Genomic DNA, 22,574 nt, shown 5'->3' with positions numbered 1-22,574 from the left:
CTGAACCTTCTTGAACTGGGAATATCCCCCTCCCCCCCCAACCGCTTAGCGAGGCATCTGTGTGGATAACCAATGCCGGAGGGGGATATTGAAGAGGAACTGACTTGGACAGGTTCTTTGTCTCCACCCATGGACGGAGACGATTGCGTAGAATCTGCGGGATTACTGACAACTTGTCTCGAGATTCGACATTTGCTCTTGAGCGCCAAACTCGATTTATGTCTTTCAGTTTTGCTTTTAACAGAACATCTGTTACTGATGCAAACTGGAGAGAACCTAGGATCCTTTCCTGGTTTCTCCTTGACGCTCGTTTCCACTGGAGAAATTGTCTTACTGACTTGGCTATTTCTCTCCTTTTGACCACAGGAATTGACAGATTGTGGGAGGTCAAGTCCCATTGAATGCTGAGCCATTGAAAACGAGACTCCGGAGTGAGTCTGGACTTTGTCCTGTTTATTTGGAACCCCAGATGTTCCAGAAATTGGATTACTTTGTTCGTGGCTCTGAGGCATTCCTCGACGGTTGGTGCCCAAATCAGCCAATCGTCGAGGTACACTACTACCATTAAACCCTTGTGATCTCAGTTGTTGCACTACTACTTCCGCTATTTTCGTGAATACCCTGGGGGCTACGTTCAGCCCAAAGGGCATCACTTTGAAAGAGAATGCCTGGTCTCCCAACCTGAAGCCTAGGTATGGCCGGAAGTGTCTCGCTACTGGGATATGATAGTATGCGTTTGTAAGATCGATAGAGGTGGTGACGGCGAGATGGTCAGCATTTTGAACTTGTAGCAACGAATGAATAAGTTTAGCCGGGACAAGTCTAAGATTATTCTTCTTTTTGATGGCACGCTGAATAAGCGTCCTTGAAACTTTAAATGCTTGACTCTTGACACTACTCCTTTCTGAAGGAGCTCTTTCGCATAATCTGTCAATTCCTTTGTTGGTAGTTGAAGGAATGATTTGGATGGAGGAGGACCCTTGAGCCAACTCCATCCCAGCCCTTTGGACACAATGCTCTGTGCCCAATTGCTGAACCCCCACCTGTGATGAAAGAGGAACAGCCTCCCTCCTACCTGAGGGTTCTCACTGCTGTTGTGCAGGGCGTGCTCCGCGCCCTCCACGGAAGTGCTTCCCCCTGTTGGTTGACCTTCCGCCACCTCTCTGACGAAAGGAACCCCTAGCCCTGCTTCCCCTTGCAAACCTGTTGATGGTTTGGAAGGCTTGGCTTTCAAATATGGGGTTGAAAGCCGGGGAAACAGCGTAGGAGGTCGAGGGCTGGTTCTGTGGAGACAACAGGAGGATGGGCTGGTTTTGCCCCTTAGCCGTTGCCGGTTGCACTGGTTGAGAGACTGGAACTGCTTGGACAAAGTGTTGCTGCTGCTGCTTGTGATAGGGCGGGAACCTCTTAGCCTTCTTCAACTTCTTAGTGCCAGCTGGAGGATTCTCGGGTTTCCTCTTACTAGACAGACCCCAGCGAGCCCTAAGACTTTGGTTAAGTCTTGTTGCCTCATGTTGTACCTCAACTACAGCTGATTCTGGAAAGAGGTCCGCCCCTCAGATGGTGGAAGAAAGCAACTTATTCGGCTCATGTCGAATTGTTGCTTCTTGCAGGACATGTTTCCTACAATTCCTTCTTGCGACCGCAAACTCGTACAGGTCAGACTGTACTGTTTGTGTCTGAGACTTAGCTAGGAGCTTAAATAAGGGCTCCGTAGCGTAAGTCAGTGCAGCAACTTCCGTCATTACCAGTGAGTTCAGAGTCCTGCCTAACCTTGTCCTTGCCTCGAATTCAGCCTGGATGAGGCTATCTGGTAGCCTAGGAAGCTTCTCACCGAACTGTTCCATGGCACAGTCCGGTTTGAGTTTACCTACCGTGAATGTAGCTGGTAGGTTTTCCCAGAGATCACCAAATGCTGGGATGAGAGGGGACGTAGGGTCCGATTCCCTGAGCTGAGGAAGGGGTTCATCCTTAATCACCTCTTGCAAGGTGAATTCAGCTATCTTTGTTGTGAAGGGGAGTGGTGCCTCCTCCTCCACAGCAAAGATCGTAAATGGACTCCTAAATGCCTGGTCTGGTGTTAGTACAATCCCAATCCTCTAGGCAATGTACCCATTCCCTCTGAGCCTGATCACGACTGTACAACACAGTCTCTCTAGGGATCTTGTCCTCCCTATTCAAGGCTGCCTCTGTCAGCCTAGCATACCCCATGAAAGGAGGCTGCAGGCCAGCGGGATGGAACTCGAAGTCCTCGATCCTCCGAGTTCCATTGTCCGGGATGGAGATCATACTGTCCTTGTAGGGAGCAAAGGCTGCTACCCTCCAAGGATTGTTCATAGAGAATGTGGGAAGGGTATTGTAGTCCGGCAATTGGGCAACACCGGTGCCTGCTACAGGGAGAGCGACTTGAGGTGCTTGGCTCAGCCCTGCCAGTCGGTTCTCCTGGTCCGTCAGAGGGAGGAGGTGCTGGCTCAGCGGGAGCACAGGCCTTCTCCTTAGAGGATTTACCTCTTGACCCTTTTGCATACGAAGAAGAGGAGGACTTCGCCTTCTCTGCTCCGGGATGAAGAGCCGGAGGCTTACGAGATGAAGAAGACGACGTCTTCTGCAGGGTCTTCTGCTCTCTATGCCCCTTAACTTTGGGGACTACAGAGGCAGTAGGCATACCAGCGAGGATCTCTGATCCCGTGAAGCCTTGGAAAGATGAGGAAGAAGGGACAGGCAAAGAAGATCCAGAAGCGTCCAAGGGAAGCCCTTGGGTGCCTAACAAACCTACCTCAACCAATAAGTCACTCCCACCTACCGTCATTGGCTCTATGTTGAGGTCTAGAGTAGCGACGTCCGCCGAGATATCCTGGCCTGCTCCCTCCATCCAGGCCTGCTCCACCTGGTTCTGAATGTTGGCGATCATTGGAGCTGCCACGACGGGGTCAACATACCCAGTTGGCTTCCCGCCTGGGAAGATCTGGACAGCCATCTTCTTATCCAAGATGTACGGCTGCCCCTTCGGCGCATTCTTACTGAAGCCGCCTACCCAGGCCCGCAGGGTCGTCGATGCGGCTTCCTTAACAGCGGCAGCCTGAAAGAGAGGGTCATTGTAATCCTTATAACTAAGCCCCAAGGACGATCATTAACATTCGACGCGTATAATCATATAACAATATGACATCGATTTATGTGACAGTATATACCAAGAAAAAGAACAAACCCTACACCGGTATATACTTACTCCGTCTGAAAACTGTTCCACCAGCTCATAGCAGATGGAGCAAGCTTCGTGGTGCCAGACGATCTGCTCGTTGTGGCGGACCGCACAAGGAGCATGTGACCTGCAGGCCTCATGCCCGCAGGGGTCCTGGAGGACGGCGTTACACCCGGCCTCCTGACAGTTAGTAGCCTGTAAGTGGATAGATACATAAGTATCAACGTAATACACTAACAGGACCACTTATGAAGCTCCACTGCATGCCGGAGTAGCATAAAATATTAGGGCATAATCCCCCCCTGAACTCCGTGTGAGAGAAGGTTCATGGGACATGGTAACTGGTTGGGAATACTCCGGTGTACACCGGAGAGGAGAGTTTAGGTAAACCAGATACTTTTATACACCCATAAAAGAATTCCAGGAGTAGTATACTATGCCATAGAGCGAGAGAGGATTACCCATTAAGTAAACTAGATAAATTAAATTAAATTGAATTAAATTGGAGCGTGTAGCTCCGTCGTAAAGCACCTCCGTCAACCAGAGGAGCGCCCGGATAGCAAGCAAGCGCTCCGCCAGACGACGAAGGGACTACGTACAAAACAGGGGAAAGCATGTAAGGTCAATAGATACCTCTTCCCCCCTCCGGAAGCTGGCCGAGCCAGCTACCCTTTCGACAACCGAAGGTGTGCCCGGATAGCAAGCAGGCGCTCCGTCAGCAGGCAATAGGGTAAAAACATAATTAGAGGTAAGGGGAAGACGAATCATAGTGCAAGGAACGCTGGAGAAGGACCGATGCAAACAGAGGGGGTGTGGCCAACCCCCCACTGATCCCGCCGGAGCTCCTCCAGAGCTCAAATAGACAAAGTGCGGTCCAGCAGTACTCCCAGCTGTCCTAAAACTCCCCTGACCCCCTTAACAGGGGGGGGGGAGGGGGGAGTGGTGCTCGGATGGTTGCCATAGTGACCGTAAGCGAGTAAGGACAGACCCCCCCTCTGCTAGGGAGGGGGGAAGGGGACTGGGACTAGGGCGACCAGTGGCTCAACACGATCGCAGGAGGACCAAGAGGTGATAATGCAACAAAACAGCCTAGGTTGAGCGACCACGTGAGCTCGAACGGACCAAGGGGCGATAATGCAACAAAACGGATCGCAGTAGGACCATGAGGAGATAATGCAACAAAACCGCCTAGGCTAAACTGATCGCCCTAACATGCTAACCCTTCAATAACAAATTACATCGTAAAAAGAGATAGAGGGAAGTCACGAGTGAGAGAGAAAGGGGACGTCCAGGAGAAGTAGGCTAGTTCCCCGAAGGAAACAAGCCAACTGCTCAGAAGCTAGCCTTAGTCGACTCGTAAAAAGAAGGGCAACAGCCAGGATACTGGACTAGAAGGGAAAATAACATAATCACTCGAAAGCCCAAACACATAGACAAAGATACATGCATGCATGAACGTAAATCTAAGGTAAAGGCAATGGATTTCCGAATAATACGATGGAAAATAAATAAATAAATAAATAAATGGAACTTGTGTAGCACGTAACAGAACCCTCGATAAAGGTAAAAATACAGGATAGATACCACGGTATGGGGGACCGAGAATCTAACCAAACATGAGGCGAGCCGGCTCGGCCGCCATGCTTCAGACCAGGAGACTATATCGGACCTAAAAAACGGTAAAATAAAGTTCCTGGCTGACAAAAACTAGATTCAAACCTTTCGGGGTACTTAACTTAGCTGCGGCGATAGCTGCGAGTTCCATGATGGGGATAAATCCACGCAAAAATGCACAAATACACGGGAAAAAGAAATCACGTGCTCTCCAAATTCACTAACGAAAAAAGATGGCCACCAGAGGCGCTGTAGTCGGCGTGCTGAGGAGCGTAGTAGTAGTAGTTGCTGAATCCGATTGTGTATCAGCTCTTTCAGGCGGGGGATTTTGTTGAAGGAGAATTCTAAATGACAAGAGGTTCGGGTTAGTGGTCTCACTCGCCCCGGAAACCATACCGACACCCTCTTTTTATTTAGGGTGAGCGAGTCAGTTATTCTGACATCCTCCTGAATTTATTTTTTCTCTGGTATAATGTTAGTATCATTTACCTAGAAATAATGAACTTAAGGATTATTTCACGAAGCGACACGAACTCAGCCCAGAAATTCCTTACGTAGAAGAACTCAGGTGTATGGAGTTAGGGAAAATACAATGTCCTTTTTGAGAATTGTGTTTTTACCTTACTAATACGTCTTTTGCTCCCTCAGGTGTGTCTGACCTCGCAGCCAGGAACAGCAGGTTGGGTGGATTTGGGCTTACCTGGCACTCCTTCCTCCAGGTCCCCCTGAACCATGTTTCAGCCGCCCCTGTGTCTGGTGGGAATGAGGAGGACGACATTGACCGTGTCAATGCCTGTGTATGTGGCACCACCATATTTAGCGTACACCTAGCATCTGAAGTCTATGACTCCCTCTGCTGTGGTGTTATCAGTGCCACATACTTTGGAGGTTGAAATATCCGCCTCCTCCTCCAGGTTATGTCGCCCTCGCTCCCCCAGTTGGTGGTGAATACCCTAAGGTAATGCCTTCCACCTGAAGAAGCCCTGGACGGTAGAGATATCTGACATGATGACGAAGCTGATGAAGAAAAGGTTGAGGAGAAGCGAAAAAAATTATTGTCTTTCTCCCCTTCTCCCTTCGTCGTTGTCCTCATCATGCCTAGTGAGAAAGGTAGGCCTTCCGCTGGTCCTCCCATTCCCTCCTCCCATTCCCTCGGGAATGGGAACTGTCTCGCCACCCCCAGGGACGTGCAGGGTTGGTATTGCAGAGGTACTAGGTATTAATGGTTCTTCTGCTCCTAGTCCTAGAGGCCTGCCTCCAGGACCAGGTCCGTCTCGGGTGCTCGTTCGCGAATTCTCTGAGTGTACGCTCACCCGCAATTTGAGCTTGCAGCTAGAGTCGGTGACACTGAGTTCGCTCATTGTCCCTTCTCGGGCACGGTGCGGAAGGAAGGTGAGAGTTGCTCAGGTGACTCCCGTCTTGGGCATGATCGCTCATATAGCGATCGTTTGGCTCCCTGGGGGGCTAACTTCTCGCCACTGCTGGTACTTCCGCTCCTGGTTCTGGAGGTTTGCCTCTGGTACTGGGACCGTCTCGGGTGCTTGTTAGTAAGCTTCTCCAAGTGTGCGCTCACCTGCAGGTGAGTCGGTGACACTGATTCTGCTCTCTATTACGTCTTGGGCACGGTGCGGAAGGAAAATGAGAGTGGCTCAGGTAACTTTCGCCTTGTCGATGATCGCTTATATAGCGATCGCCCTGATCCCAGGGCTGATGTGACGGTACAATACACCGTCACGTCTCAAGCAAGGTACGGAGGGAAGGTGAGAGTTGCTCAGGTGGCTTCTGCCTTGCTGACGTAGTCTGGAAGGACCTACACATTGGAGACTAGTAGGAGGTCCCCCAGTCGGTCTTTTGGAGTAGCTTCGGGTTCTTCTGAGACTTTTGACGCGTCGTGAGGATGGTGCCCGCTCTTGTCACTTCATTAGATGCTTTTCTGCACCCAATCGACGGTCTTGTAGCATGACCATAAGGTACGGAGCGTCGATACCGTCCTCAAGGGAGTGTTTTCCTGTGGGGAAAATACTTTCCTAGACCTGCAAGCCAATCATCTCCACTGTTTGGTGACCGCTTGCAGCCTGCACCGGCTGTTAATTCTACTAACAGACCGAGCGGGAGAGTCAGATCTCCTCAACTGGCCCTTCAATCTCCTCACCATCCAACAAGAGGAATGAGGTGACCAAGGGGAACCTTGGAGATTGCACTCTCCACAGTTCGACCACGAGAGCAGAGGTGCCCAGCACGGTCTTAGCACCCGAGTGGGCATATGCTCTAGTGGTTCGGGGAGATCACGGGTAAAGTCTGATGAGGCTCTTCCTTCAGAAGGAGGAGCTAGGGAAGGAATCGCCCTGGAAGGACTTGACGGTCCTTCTTCCCTGGATGTGGTGATTGCAGAGATGCAGGGGTTCCTTGCAGAGTTCATGGCACTGATTTGTCAGCACATTGACTTCGCTGAAGGATCAATGGTTACTACCACTGATCGTTCTTTACAGGGAGTGATCCTGGTCTTTCTTATCCGAAGTGTGTTGGACCGGTGAACAATCTTGTAGAAGACACGAGAATTCGTGCAGGTCTGACAATCGGACAAGTTAGCTTCCTTCTCCTCTGCCTTGTCAGTGGCACTTCTTACGTCCTCGGAGTATCTTCTGCCAACTAACGGGTCTCCTGGCTGGACCAGGGGTCCAGCACAGTACCCAAGGCTGCAGCTTCCATTGAACCAGTAGTTCACTTGGAAGGCTGGGCCTTCAGGAGACTCGGTTGCCAACCTGGTTCTTTAAAGGAAGGATGCTGTCCAGACTTCTATAGCCAGTGTGGCTGGTATAGAGTCGGCATTGGGTCTGTAGATGCACTGTAACTGGGTGCCTCCTCTCTCTTCTCAGATATGGTGGACAAGCGGAGGAATAAAGAAACAACCGTCTTGTCTTCCAGGCAGTTGCCAAGATATACAAACCGTCTTATGCAACTGCGGCTATACCTCGAAGTCAGGTTAGCTAGTCCTCTGGCCCCTAAGACTGCTTCTTGTTAAAGGGGACAAGAGGAGGGCCTCAACCTTCCTCTCTCGCTCTGGGAGGGGAACGCAGAATGCCAACCATGCTGAGCAAGAAGGCTGTGATAATTGTTCGGGAGCCTTCATCGAGTTTCTACAGCTGTCTCTGCCTGTGGGAGAAGGCTACAAGGGGCTGGAGAGTGGTGTATCTCTCTCCCTTGAGCCATTTCACTCAACAGACTTGGGTCACGATGGAGGCGGCAGGCTTCGCGCTCGCCTCTTTTGGGGAGAACAATTTCATGCTTTTGGTGGACCTGAAGGATAAGTATTCTCGGATACTCATCCATCAGTCCTACAGGAAGTACCTCCGCTTTATCCTCGAGTAGCACGGAGTTCCAGTTCAGGGCAATTGGCTTTGGATTCTCAACCGCCCTTCAGGTGTTCACATGAGTGTCCACACCGGTATCAGCTTGGGCCCACTCAGTCGGGATCCATCTCTGGAAGTATCTCGACAAGGGATTAGTACTGGCAAGTCATTACTCCCAGTTACTAAGGGCAGAGATTGTTTTTCTCTCGACATGGTCACGATCTGAGGATCATGGTAAAGTCGAGAGGACAGATCTCTTCCCCAAGCAGAGGATAAAGTACCCGGACGGGCTGATCGATGGATCAGCAAGTTTGGGAGGGCAGCTCATCTGTTTTCTGTCTCGACAGGAACAGCTAGCTCAGCTTGGGCAAGTCATGATCAGTCTCCTGTCATCCCTGAGAAGTAGTCCATTACGGGAGTTCTTCTCCTTCGGTCTCTGCATAGAGACCGAGGGGTTGTAGCGCACAAACCCAGAATCTGCAATCCTTCCTTGTACCTCTCACAGTGGAAGCGAGGAAGGAGTTAGCCTAGTGACAGGAAGACAGGAAACTCGTAATATGAGAGGTAATGCACACACTCCCTCCAGACATGCTTCTGTCCTGGAATGCATCAAAGGAGGGGAGAGGTGCACACCTGTAGGTACTGACAACAGGAGTGCGGGATCGACAAGACAAGCACGTTCTCATCAGCATCCTGAATCTTAAGGTGGTGTTTTATCAGGCCCCTAAAGTTTTTGGGTTCAAATGATGGGACACTAGAGGTGGTGATGGGTGATAGCACCACAGTGGTGGCATGCGTCAACACGACGGGGGTCACATATTGTACCCTCCCATTGCATCGGTTGACAGTGCAGGTGCATGAGCGAACTATGGTTCACTCAATAGAGCTGTCAGTCAGGTAAAACCCTGACACGAGGATGGAATGGCAGACAAGCTCAGCCGCCAGAATCATGTGAATGGATCTCTTTGCCATCCGGCACAACAGAAACTCCCAGGATTCTCCTCTGTTGTGCTGGACCCATAAGCAGCACAGAGGGAGCGTCCCAACACCTGTAGGACAACCTTGTTGCTCTCTGCGCAGAGCCATTCTTTACAGATCATGGATTCCCTATCTCTCTTCGCCAGGAAGCTTATCTCTGTCTTGATGGTTAAGGGCGGCAGGCTGGCCCTGGCCTTGGTCCCGAAACCACAAGGATTGGAGGTCTCCTCTCCAATTGAGATGTCCCTTCAATGAGGAGCTTCAAGAGGTCTTGCTCACTCAGGGAGCTCAGGTCCCCTGAGTGGGAAGTGACTCTTGTCTTAAGAGTTTTACTTGCAAAACTACTAGCCTCCCTGAGAGTTTTCAGACAAGGATCTGACTATCAAGACCATCTTTCTGCTAAACCCAGCAGCAGCGAGAAGCTGAGCAAACTTTACAACCTCCTCAGGGGCGTGAAACACTTGAGGGGACGGGAATCGACTACACTTGATTTCGTCCCGGATTTCGTGGCAGGGATTCAGAATTTTTTTGTTCCCTGACAATATGAAAATGTGTGCAATTTCATGTAAAATAAAACGAAAAATATTTGAAGGTTGTAACTTTTCTAATTTCCGAAATAATTGCATATAAAAAGAAATATATAAAAAAAATTGACATTCGGTAAACTTTAACTCGTCAGATATGGTCAAAAACTGCAATTGTAAGCTAATACTCTTACAGTATAGTAATATTCAATCATTTGCCTTCATTTTGAAAGAATTTGGAAGTCTATGACAAAATTTAGATTTATGGTGAATTTTTGAAAAAAATATTTGTTTACGTTCGCGCGTTATGAATTCATGCATTATTTTGTGATAATATTTTCTCTGTGTTGCTTTTATTGTTTTACAATGTGTTATATACCAAAATGATTGCAATTTAGTGTACATTACAACGAAAAAAAAAATTAACTGGTTACCTTTAACCGTTTTGCGCACAGCGCGATTTGAATACAATTATATATGAAATTTCGTTTTTGCGCTATCATATATTGCATTATTTATATATGATAATGATATTTTTTTTTCATTTCTGATGGTTGCATACTAAACCTCAGCCAATGAAAAAAAAGGAGCCAAAAATGAACTCTTAGTCTTGAAAACTAAGCGCGCTGTGATTTAAAAAAAAAAAAAAAAAAAAAAAAAAATTCCGCTTCCGCACTCACTCCGAAACACCGGCACACGGGAGACAATTTTTATTTTACCGCTTCGGCGATTTTCTCTCTCAGAGGACATGGAGAGACTTACTAACTACACTCTACAGAGGATCGTCCACTTGCAGATTTGACTGTTTAGCTCCTCCTCAAGGAGACTAAGAAATTTGGGTGGATTCTTGTGTGATGGTCACTGGTTTGAAAGGACGTTGAAAGCTCTTGGACCTTGCTGAGGTGGCCAAGTGGATCACACATTTTGAGCAACAATCTTTCAATGAATAGCGAAAAAAATGTCATTTGCTACCTCGAGAATCAGTTACATAAAGGAACCTTAACTTGTAATGAAACTTTGAACTGTTTCATGGCTTTGATGAGGTCTTCATAAAATTCACTTTCAGAACCTTTCTACTTTCTTCATCATTTTTTGTGCGTGTATGGGCAATGCCTCCATTAATGTTGGTTGTGAACACAGCATGTTCTTGGTAGTTATGTTCAGTCCCCAATTGTATGCCTTTTGAGTTATGTCTGTTCTTAATGTTCTTTAGCGTGGTGTAATGAGATGCCATACTTATCTGGAAGCTTGGCTCAATGTAAGGGCATTGAACGGAGAACACCTTATTGGGGAAGACCTTTGATGCTCCCCTGAGTTTATAGAAGTTTCTGTGTATTTCGAGAGATAAAAACCGACCTAACTTTTTGTGGGTGTTATCTGTTACAAGTCGTTAGACCCTGCCGATGCAAAAGTGCAAACATTTGAGTTTTGGGTGACTGGAACCTAGGGTCACAATGTTACCAATTTTTAGACAAAAATAATGTAGCAACCTTTAATACTTAGGTATTGAATGATGCACTTGCAGACTAAGTTTTGTAATCTTGATTGTAACTTATTCTGCAAATAATTGGATAAGTTGTAGTTATGGACGTCTCTCTCTCTCTCTCTCTCTCTCTCTCTCTCTCTCTCTCTCTCTCTCTCTCTCTCTCTCTCTCTCTCTCTCTCCGTTGTCTTATTCTTCAATTGCATCCAGTCAAGATCTGTTTATACCACGCCAAAAACAGCAGCAGCTGAAGAAGCCTGTTCAGAAAAACGACCCATTGTCATAAATTATAGAGCAAACTTGTTTTATTTTACTGACCATAAGTTTTATAGTGTCAAAAAGCGGTCGTCGATGGAAGAAAGGGACGAAATGAGAGTAACAATAAAGAACTGGCGAGAATCTTTCAAAAATATTCAGGAGCAACGATTTGACGATATTCCGTACAGGTTCTCTTGGCTTGGATAGTAAAAGGCTGAAAAATACGTACCTTTTTTGTGTACGTATGTATGTACGCATGCATGTGTTCTAGGTGAACCTGATCTATGTTTATAAGAATTATACAGTTTTAAATAAGTATGTGTACGTAAATATATTGTTTGGGTGCGTGTGTATATACGCAACGAATGACTATTTCAGTAAATGCAGCGCAAAACTTATATGCATTGGAAAGAAGCATTTTTCAGAATGCACCCTCAGCCTTATTGGATCGTTAAATACCCAAATTTCTTGATAGAGAAATTACCCATTCGTATACTTAATTATTTGCAATGAAGGCGACAGATATCACTAAAAGAAATTGTGCCTCTGCTTCCATCAACCAGCCAATGGGAGAGAACCTACGAGCTTTTTTCGCCAAAACAGTAAGGCTCCATTCAGCCAATGAGGAAACCCGATACAAGAGTCATCTGTGTTGGAGGGTAAATGATCATCAGATGAGGCCGTGAGGCCGTGAGGGTTTAGTTGCCCGCACAGTCGCACTCTGGAAGAGGCCATTGTGGTGGCGGAGAGTGTGGGGGGACCAGTTCATACGAATTTTGTAGTTGGTAGTCGCCACATTTTGCGATCTATTGGCCCTCTTCGTCCAAAGGAAATTGGCAAATCGTGATTACTATGTCCTCTCCCTGATGATATCTTGTAAGTAGGTGTTCCTTGTGGTCTGTTTACCATTTAGGAATATGCTCTCGGGTGCTGCTTGATGTTGATTCATTGTAGAATTACTAACACATGGTCTGGTAATCAGGAAGAGGTTTTACCTGGTAAGTTAAAATGTTCCCTACTGGAACATGGTTGGGTATTTCTATATAACCACCGCATCGTTCGTCCCCGCGAATACGAAAGCCACCAGGAATTGGGACGTCAAATGTATTTCGCCGTGTTTAGTACGAGCCCCTGGGGGTTCATTATAGTCGTCCGAATAAATATTACTTAAAATTCTTGTTCAGGAGGTAAAACTGCATAGAAAAACCGCAAATGCCATAGTCTAGGCCGTCGCGGAATAACAATATAGATCTACCCATGATTGAAACTTGGCAATCATGATGTGATAACATTCAATGCTGCTCCAACATTGGAGGATCAACGAAAATTTGGCAGAAACGGAAGGTTTTGAACGGATAGAAGAGCCAGAGTTAGATATCAATGGATTTCACTGTAGTATCACTCAAAAACCTTTTAGTTTGTTTGTAATTCCTTTTGTAACAATCCAACTGGACTTTTAGCTTAAGTTGGCTGCTTATATAAGGCCTTTCGTATGGTAAGGGTTTTGCAATCGTTCGTGCATAGTTAGCCAGACATTAACCAGACATTCTGATCATGTTTAGGCTCCATCATGGAAGTCCAATCTTCAAAAATACTGTTCACTAATACAAAAGACTTTAAACTTTAAAAGTACAAATTCTTAATAGTGCAAATCTTAGACCCATGTATTCAAAAGCTCACACGTTAGAGGAATAATGAGGTCGTCGTTGCTAAGATCATACTGAATGAGTCTCGTAGGAGGGGAGCGCCGTCAGTGCACCTCATTCGGTGCAATATAGGCATTTCTTTAGGTTCTTTGCAGCGTCCCTTCGGCCCCTAACTGCAAAAATCTCATTCGTTTTACAGTACCTCCGTTCATATTCCCTTTCTTCCATCTTACTGTCCACCCTCTCCTAGAAATTGTTTCACAGTGCAACTGCTAGGGTTGCTTCTTGTTACACCTTTCAAACATTTTACTGTCAATTTCCGTTTCAGCGCTGAATAGCCTTAGTTGATAAATCCATACTGAATGAGTTCCAGCATAATTACTAGTTCTCAAATCGGTACACCTAGGTAATAACTCCGCGTTGGGTATTTCTTTGGGAATTAGTTTCCTGTAGTATTTGGGTTGCTTATGAAGACTTCGCCGTTATATTTGGGGGTCGACTAAATTAACCCCCCCAGGGGCTAGTATTAAGCGCTGCGAAATACATTGGACGCCCCAATCCCTAGTGGCTTTCGTAATCGAAGTACCGTTCCTTGCAGTCCGTGCGGAGTATTGCCTAGAATTACCCTCAAAACATTAATATAAGTTAAATTATGCTATCTTGGATAGTTCGTCAGTGCAGCCTAGTAAAGTTAATACTTTGCTATTCCTGACGTTCCTTGTAGAATGGTGTGCGACGCCAGTTTTAGTGACCATCAGCCATTTGTAGAATGCTGATTTCTTCGAAACTTGGTTCTGTTGTCTGATACTTCAGACATAATTACAGTGACAGTCTATCACTGTAGAGTGGTGTGTTGTGTGAGCTTTACCTGTGGGCTTCCGTATGTCACCATACAACTGAGGGCGGTATGATGACAGATAAAGGACCCTAGCATTTATTTTTGTCACTCACTCGTACATGCAGACTCGAAGAATTATAAGGTGCACACTTTAATGGTGGTCAAATCTACACTATCTCGAAACACAGACAAGAAGGATGCATTATCGAAAGGATTAAAGGTCACCAGAGTTTTAGTAGACGTAGCATGCATTCAGAATACCAGATCCTAAGCTCCAATGGGCAGTGATGAAATAACTGGCTTATTAGTTCAATTGAGGCAGGAAGGAACAATTATCATTTTAAGTAGGGCGAGAGAGAGTAAGTGGATTTCAGAAAATATTGAATGCCATAAAATTTGACATGCAGATGTTGTCAACACATTCAATATGGGTGTAGAGTGACTATTGCATGTGTCTTGATTTTGTTATATCAGGTACTGCTGAAGACAGAAGTACTACTTGGTTTTGAGTAAATGTTTGCAGTTAGTTTTAACAAAGGGCATTGACATGCTCTTCTGAAGTTAGGTACATATACCATAGTTGAATCGAAGTGATGCACCTTAAGAGGTTATTAGAATAGAAGGTTAACAAAGTCATGGTACTACGTCTATGTGTTAAGGGGAGGCAGGGGTCTATTGAGGAGTGGGTTTTCACGCCCATTTCATTGGAACATAAAATTTTATAAAATTGTTTTTCAGTTCTAACTGATTAGGCTTCTGTTCTGAACCTTTAGTTTTCTCAAAGGTAAAATAAATTATTGCAGATGGCTCCTGAAAATTCATTTATGGTGACAAACTAAAATCAGTTGTAACAATGATTTATGAAAGAACTCCTTTAAACTCGAGATAAACTCGAATTATTAGGTATGTATATAATAATAATACTGTAAAAAAAAGTTAAATGAAAATTGCCATATTTGTAAATAAACTTTTTTTATTTAAATAAATAATAAAAAAATAGCTTTATTGAAAAGGATTAACAATGAAAAAAAAGTCTTGACAAAGAGTGAAACATGGATTGAAATGTTTTAAGAGTTGGTCATGACACAGCTCGTTTCGTCAAGCTTATTAAACGAGAGGTGACTTTCTGGTTTAATCAAATTGACTGACCAGCGATTGTTCGTGGGACCACAAGGGTAAACAACCTAGTGGACTAGCCGCGGCCACCTTAACCGTGATCGGAGCCACCTTCAGAAAAAGTACTTTTACACGCCCGGACACCGGAGATGGGCACCAGTCCCGAGTCATAGGTCGTGGGAGCCAAGGTATATAGAATAAGGGAGACACCTCGAGACATAAGACTCGTGACTGGTGCCCATCTCCGGTGTCAGGAGGTGTTAAAGTAATATTTCTGAAGGTGGGTCCGAACACGGGTTAGGTGGCCGCAGCTAGTCCGCTCGGTTGTTTACCCTATTTCCCTAATACTGACAAATGCATTATGCCGAATTATAATAAACGCGTATGGCTTTTGGAGTCACGAGTGAGGTCTCCAGGTTTGCGAGCATACGAGGTTTAGCATCGAAATATGGGGGTTGGGGGAAGGGGCGGAGCTCTGTCTGACTGTCAAGCAAAGGAAACATCACAAGAAAATGTTCTTGTTTTGTCGAGTGTTTTCATCATTAACGTAGGTTTGATATTTGAATGTGAAATGTGCATAGTTTCGTTACACACTAATAATTAAGTAGTTGAAATAAACGCTGATCAATTTTGACGTACTGGTTTTTAAGAATGCCTTATGAAAGCATTTCATAAAAGTAGGAACCAGGAACCACTTCATAAAATACGTAACCTGACTCGAGGTAAAAAAAAAAAAAAAAAAAAAAAAAAAATGTAACCTGACGGCGAGGTACAATGCTACACAACTCGTAACTTTTTCGTCTGGTTAGATAATCCTTCAGGGGAATAAAGACCCATTAATCTGTCGATAACTCAAAGTTCGATACGAGTGCATAAAATACTTATACGTTTAGTAAAATATGCATAAATCCCCTTTGCCATAAACGTTGACTTTCAGAAGGTTTTATATATATAGTTCTTACATAAATGCACGAACCTCATGATGGGAATAGATCAATAAATTTGCACAGGACTGGTCTAAACTCGTGACTGAAGTTTCTGTCTTAAATACACAATGACAAGGTTACGAACTTTCTTGCAAACCCAGAGATTTCATTCGGAGTTGTAGGTCTGTCGTACTGTGTACATTTTATGGAGTTATTCATCCTGTGCTTCTGATTTTTCTATGATACTTGTTTATGAAAGTGAGGTGGGTTAAGTGCTTTCATGCAAAGTGAGCTACATAGGATGTTGGCTGGTTTCTGAAGGTAATTATGTTGTTCCTTGATAAGGTGTCCTTTCAGGCTTTCATTGCTTCACAGAGAGGTACAGAGACTATAGGTACTGAAGAGACTCCCAGTATGTGGTTATGTCAGCATCTCAGTATTATTATTATTATTATTATTAAAAATTCCTCATAGTAGCACGAGTCTTCAAATGGAGAAACAAATCCACAGTTATGTAAATGTACATATATTTAAGTTTAAAACAGAAAAGATAGCTTTCGGGAATCTGTACGGTTCCCCTTGATAAGGGGAACCGTACAGATTCCGAAAGCTATCTTTTCTGTTTTAAACTTAAATATATGTACATTTACATAATGTGGATTTGTTTCTCCATTATTGTTATTATTATTATTATTATTATTATTATTATTATTATTATTATTATTATTATTATTATTATTGCTCTATCACAGTCCTCTAATTCCACTGAGTGGTATTTATAGGGTGAGGTTCCAGGTTGCATCCTGCCTCCTTAGGAGTCCATCACTTTTCTTACTATGTGCGCCGTTTCTAGGATCACACTCTTCTGCATGAGTCCTTGAGTCCTGGAGCTACTTCAACCTCTAGTTTTTCCAGATTCCTTTTCAGGGATCTTGGGATCATGCCTAGTGTTCCTATGATTATGGGTACAATTTCCACTGGCATATCCCATATCATTCTTATTTCTATTTTCAGGTCTTGATACTTATCCATTTTTTTCCTTTCTTTCTCTTCAACTCTGGTGTCCCATGGTATTGCGACATCAATGAGTGATACTTTAGTCTTGATTTTGTCAATCAACGTCACGTCTGGTCGATGTGCACGTATCACCCTATCTATTCTGATACCATAGTCCCAGAGGATCTTTGCCTGATCGTTTTCTATCACTCCTTCAGGTTGGTGTTCGTACCACTTATTACTGCAAGGTAGCTGGTGTTTCTTGTACAGGCTCCAGTGGAGGGCTTTTGCTACTGAATCATGCCTCTTTTTGTACTGGTTCTGTTTAAGTGCCGGACATTCGCTTGCTATGTGGTTTATGGTTTAATTTTTCGTATTGCACTTCCTACATATGGGAGAGATGTTATTTCCATCTATCGTTCTTTGGACATATCAGGTTCTTAGGGACTGATCTTGTGGCGCTGTTATCATTCCTTCAGTTTCCTTCTTGAGCTCTCCCCTCAGTAGCCATTGCCACGTGTCATCGCTGGCTATTTCTTTAGTCTGCCTCATGTATTGTCCGTGCATTGGTTTGTTATGCCAGTCCTCTGTTCTGCTTGTCTTTCTCCTGTCTCTGTATATTTCTGGGCTTTTGTCTACTTTTTATCAGTCCTCCTTCACATGCACTCTTGAGCCACTCATCTTTGCTGGTTTTCAGATATTGCCCCAGTGCTCTATTCTCGATGTTGACGCAGTCCTCTATACTTAGTAGTCGTCCTCTCCCTCCTTCCTTTCGTGTTATGTATAGTCTGTCCGTATTTGCTCTTGGGTGTAGTGCTTTGTGTATTGTCGTATGTTTCCTTGTTTTCTGGTCTATGCTGCGAAGTTCTGCCTTCGTCCGCTCCACTATTCCTGCGCTGTATCTGATTACTGGCACTGCCCATGTGTTCATGGCTTTTATCATATTTCCGGCGTTGAGTTTTGACTTGAGTGTTGCCTTGAGTCTCTGCATATATTCTTTCCTGATCGTGTCCTTCATCTCTTAATGTTTTATATCCCCTTCTTCCATTATTCCCAGGTATTTGTATCCCGAGTCATCTATGTGTTTGATGTTGTTCCCATCTGGTAGCTTTATCCCTTAAGTCCTTGTTACTTTGCCCTTTTGTATGTTGACTAAGGCATATTTTTCTATTATTATTATTATTATTATTATTATTATTATTATTATTATTATTATTATTATTATTATTATTATTATTATTATTATTATTATTATTATTCAGAACATGAACCTTATTCACTAGAAATTAGCCCACCCACCACAGGGGCCATTGACTTGGATTCAAGAAACTTCCCAAAGAATTTTAAGGTTTTCCTTAGGAAATAAGTAACATAAGGTAATGGGAAATGTAGGCAGGAGATCACTTATTAAAAGATTGATTAATTTTAATAAATAGATAGATAGACGAGTGCTCAGATTGACAGTAAATATGCAAATTAACGATTCATGCAACATAGTAAAGATACATTAGTCCTGAAGTGGGGTGGGGGGCTTTTAAATGTGCAGCTCCTAGATTAAACAACAAGCTTCTTCTTGAACTGAGGCAGATTGAGGATTTGAGGACTTTTCTAAAAGAAACTTAACTTTTTGTTTAATCAATGCTCTGATATGGAAGATCAAACAGTGACTGTGGAATTTGCAGTGTGATCAAATATTATAGCCGATGAGTAGACAGTTAATTTGATAATGGGGGTCCTGCTGCTACGAACCCTATGGAAGTGTTGTGGGACCTGGGTAAACCCTCAAGTAACAAGCTCCATCCTGCACTTAGCTTAGAACTCCTAAAACTTGCTGATCAAAAGAGGGAAAATAAGGTACGGACATAATTTTGGGGCATTATTTGTCCTAATCTGCAACCTCCAAATATTCATGTAGGTCTAACCCTTCTGCCAGGATTTGGGAATTCATTCAGACAACACAGTACTAACTGATGTCTTGGTTTTTAGGTCTCTGGGCGTTCTGAATTGTTGATCACTTCACATCCAGCTTGAAGTTACAATTTTCTTCGGTAGTAATGTCATGTGGCTGGGCATTGATGATGAATGGTAAGGTAGCGTGTATGTCATTTATTTGATACCTGATCAGAGGTAAAGAAACACGTGTTTGTAGCAGTGTAACAAAGTATGTTGCCTGATCTAGACCAAGAAACCTCTGAATTTTCTTTAGTGAAGTTGAGATACTTTGCAATTTTAGTTTTAAATTTTTCAGCCACCATTTACATTTTCTCATATTTCTAGTTTATTTGGTTAATCTGAAGTGGTATTGCTCTAAATGATTTGTGGGTGTCATTACTGACTGTAAAAGAGTCGCTGTGATAACCAATTTTATCAAGGAACTTGAAGGGTCTCCGCTACTGTCATGAACAGTTCGTAAGAATCTGATTTGTTTCAGAGTTTTTTGTCAACAACTAACATTCCAAGTGAAAGGTTTTTGAGCAGCACTGTAATCAAAAGGTCATTTGCATAGAATGTAGTCCCATAAAAGGAGTTTGTATTCAGTCAATTCGCACCATTTAGCTGAGCCCTTACTATTGATATTCATGGCTGCCTATTCCAATTTCCAGCATATGTGATTGCTATATCTTGATGAAGTCTTTACAAGGGAAGGTTAAAGTTATAACAAATCGTATTCAAGCAAGTTTTGTTTTATTGAGACACTTTATCATTGCAGGTTAGCCACCACAGTGCTTCGTGAGTGAAATGAAGTACTATCCTGGCCTTTCTCAAAACGAAGAACACTACAAGTTGAGAAGAATTGTAGGTTGAAGACCATAGCCAAAATTAGTGCTCATGAAAAAAGTAACAAGAAGATTTTGACTGAATACATCTATTGTGGTCAAGAGCATACAATCTATAAGATTCGTCTCGACAACATCTGATTAGAGTCAAACTCTTCAGGGTTTTCTTACCCAACTGTTATTTCCCTGACGCTGGATTTCCTCAGTTGTAGATAGGAACATTTGGGAATCTTGAACCGTGCATGCACATCGCAGTTGGACAATGAGACGTTTATTTGCTTTATAGAATTGAGCATCCTCCTCTAGTTTGTAGTCTTAGGTGTCACAGTGATATCAACCCCTTGGGTTCATCAATCCACAATGACAGGTACTTATGTGGTATGGCTATGCTAGGATTACACCCAATGAATTTAGAAAGCCACAAGTGAAGGCGAGAGACCCACAGCTTCATTATCTCGTCGAAGTCTTGTAGGATGGCCACTCTTCCCAAAAGTTCATGTACCCCACATAAAGTGTAGTCGTCCTTGGAGATTCCAGACCACTAGGCCAAGGAAAGGCAAGCATGGGTGCCACTCCACAAGGCATGCACCTCACAGAGCAGAAATGACTTCTAAGGAGATAACAGACTGCTACCTGTGGCTTTTCCCAACGGCTTCTTCTTCAGCCTTCCCCACCCAAGGACAACAATGGTCACTAGTATGGATCTTGCCACTCTGTGGGTTGAACTCCTCTGCAAAACAATACTTGTGATGAGAATCTAGGCATCCTCATGCAGTGCAAAAATGAGACTGTGGTTGGCATTGGGCAATTAGGGGAGCTGACGAGCCAGTATCCTGCAGACAAGCGGTTACTTCTGATTTTTACCTACACATTGACTTTGACTTAAGGTGCGCCAATGTACTATAGCCTAGTCAATGACAGGTACCACATAACACGGCAGTTTCATTGCAAGAAATGTGTGGGAAAGATCTCAGGTCGAGAGATTCGAATTGCAATTGAATTGTTTTGTCACTGACCACTTGGCCCATGAAAGACAACAAACTTGAAGAAAACAAGAGCTTGGAAATAGCTGTAGGTCAGAATGTAAATATTTAGCAGTTAATCAATGAGCAATTGAACTATTTAAACAAGAGAACAGATGATAAACACTTAATATTTACTAACAGCAGAATCCATAACAACATGACAGATGAAACATTAACGAGCTGTTACAGTTTACCCATAAATTTAGTAATGTGTTAAGGGCATAAGTGCATGTACTATGAGTATGAGATATCTAGAAGCAACTGTAAAATTTGAAACAAAAACATTAAAGGCATTTATGGAAAAGACTGGAATTAACAGCTTGCAAGTGCGTCACCGTGTAAGAGCATGGAGGAATAAGAATGGGTGGAGTATCGTTGCAATGAAAACACTAGAAAAACTATCATGTGCACTACAGAGTACCAGACTGTCCATTATTCCCATGAACTTACAAGATTTGGGATTTATAAGAGGAAGAAGACTAGTCCATCAAGGAAACTGGCAAGAGGACCCGCCTCCTCACAAACCAGTTGAGAGCTAAGAGGAGAGCCTCCCAAAAATGCAATGCAAGTGGAAAGGAATTTGACAATTGGTTATCATAGGTGAATATTGAAGTAGTCAGTGGCGCATAATTATTTTTCATGTTTTAAGGAGACCATTCATACGGAGTAACACCTTTAGATTGTTGTTTATTTTACAAATATGAATTCAAAAGTAGTGATATAAGGAGTTTTAGTAAATTCTGAGTAGTAATACGTATCAAGAATTGGAATGTGGTATATGCTGTGCCACCCAAAACTCCCTCTTTGAGAGTAGGAAATAACCTCATTACAAACCCTTCAGATGTAGCTGAATCATTGGGTCAATATTTCTCCAACATTTCTAGCCCTAAAAACTATTCTAGTGAATTCCAGAGAATCAGGAACACACAGGTCAATCTGAATCTATCTGGTGATAACCGGGAGGCATACAATGCAAGATTCTCTCTTCAAGAACTACATGAAACACACTCTTCAACAGATGACACTTCTCCTGGTGAAGATACTATTTTATATATAATGCGTAGGAAGCTACCTGAAGAGGCCAAATACTGCCGCCTTAAGATCATTAATAAGATTTGGGAGACTGGAGTTATGCCGAGATCCTTGAAAATTTCCATCATGATCCCCGTTCAAAAACCAAATAAAGATCCCCAACAAAGTTTAGGTTATAGACCTATAGCACTAACAAGCTGTGTTCGCAAGTTAATGGAAAAATGATGAATTATCGCTTGGTATGGCACTTGGAATCAAATTAGCTTCTCTCTCGTTTCCAATTTGGGTTTCGTAAAAATAGATCTACCCTTGACCCACTTATGAGACTCTCCAACCAAATTCAGCAGGGTTTTGTCAATCCGTGTCAGACAATAGGGGTCTTCTTTGATTTAGAAAAAGCTTATGACACTACTCGGCGTAATGGAATTCTTAAACAACTACAGACAATGGGTATTAAGGGCAACATAATTCGTTCATTCATTCTTTCCTATCAGAGAGATTTATAAAAGTGTAAGTAGGGAACTTTGTTGTCCCCCTTTAAACAAGAGGAAAGTGTTCCACAAGGAAGTGTTCTCAGTGTGACCCTCTTTGCTGTTTCCATAAATAGCATCGTGGATGAAGTTCCAAGCCCAGTTCGAGCTTCATTGTTTGTGGATGATTTGGCCATTTATTGCACTGCCTACGATGCTATATCTGCATGCCGATATCTACAGAAAGCTATTGATTCTGTCTGCAAATGGGCCAGGCTAAATGGTTTTAAATTTTCAGCCATTAAGAGTGTTTCTATCCGCCTTTCATGGAGCAGGCGT

At 43.7% G+C, this 22,574-nt stretch overlaps 1 long non-coding RNA gene across 1 annotated transcript; it reads left to right on the top strand.

Annotated features, from left to right (window-relative positions):
- The first annotated feature begins 12,104 nt into the window (after positions 1-12,104).
- On the top strand, positions 12,105-21,538 carry LOC135196413 (uncharacterized). Its single transcript, XR_010310405.1, has 2 exons — positions 12,105-12,285; positions 19,642-21,538. It is a non-coding gene; the product is annotated as an uncharacterized LOC135196413 (long non-coding RNA).
- The last annotated feature ends 1,036 nt before the right edge of the window (positions 21,539-22,574 follow it).

This window comes from Macrobrachium nipponense, chromosome 23 (assembly GCF_015104395.2).
Source record: "Macrobrachium nipponense isolate FS-2020 chromosome 23, ASM1510439v2, whole genome shotgun sequence".
In the NCBI taxonomy this organism is placed as follows: Eukaryota; Metazoa; Arthropoda; class Malacostraca; order Decapoda; family Palaemonidae; genus Macrobrachium; species Macrobrachium nipponense.
This window is presented reverse-complemented; position numbering and strand designations above follow the sequence as displayed.